Source organism: Buceros rhinoceros, unplaced genomic scaffold, assembly GCF_000710305.1.
Source record: "Buceros rhinoceros silvestris isolate BGI_N320 unplaced genomic scaffold, ASM71030v1 scaffold19909, whole genome shotgun sequence".
NCBI classification, from domain to species: Eukaryota; Metazoa; Chordata; class Aves; order Bucerotiformes; family Bucerotidae; genus Buceros; species Buceros rhinoceros.
The window spans coordinates 1-224 of NW_010431142.1; positions in this window are offsets into that span (position 1 = coordinate 1).

Here is a 224-nt window from a genome sequence, read left to right on the forward strand (position 1 = left end):
GCCACGTCCTGATATTCCCCGCCCTCCAAGCGCCGGCGGAATAATGCTTTTGCTGCCTCATCTTTAGACGGTTGGCCCCTTTTTTTCTTTTTTAAAAAAAGTTCATGTGTTCTTTCCGTTTTATATTTGGGTGATGTGGAGTACTTGAACTCTGGAAATGAGCTATACATGGTACGCGCTCATGTGCGAGGGAGGAGGAGTGGGCGGAATGCTGGAATCGCGCT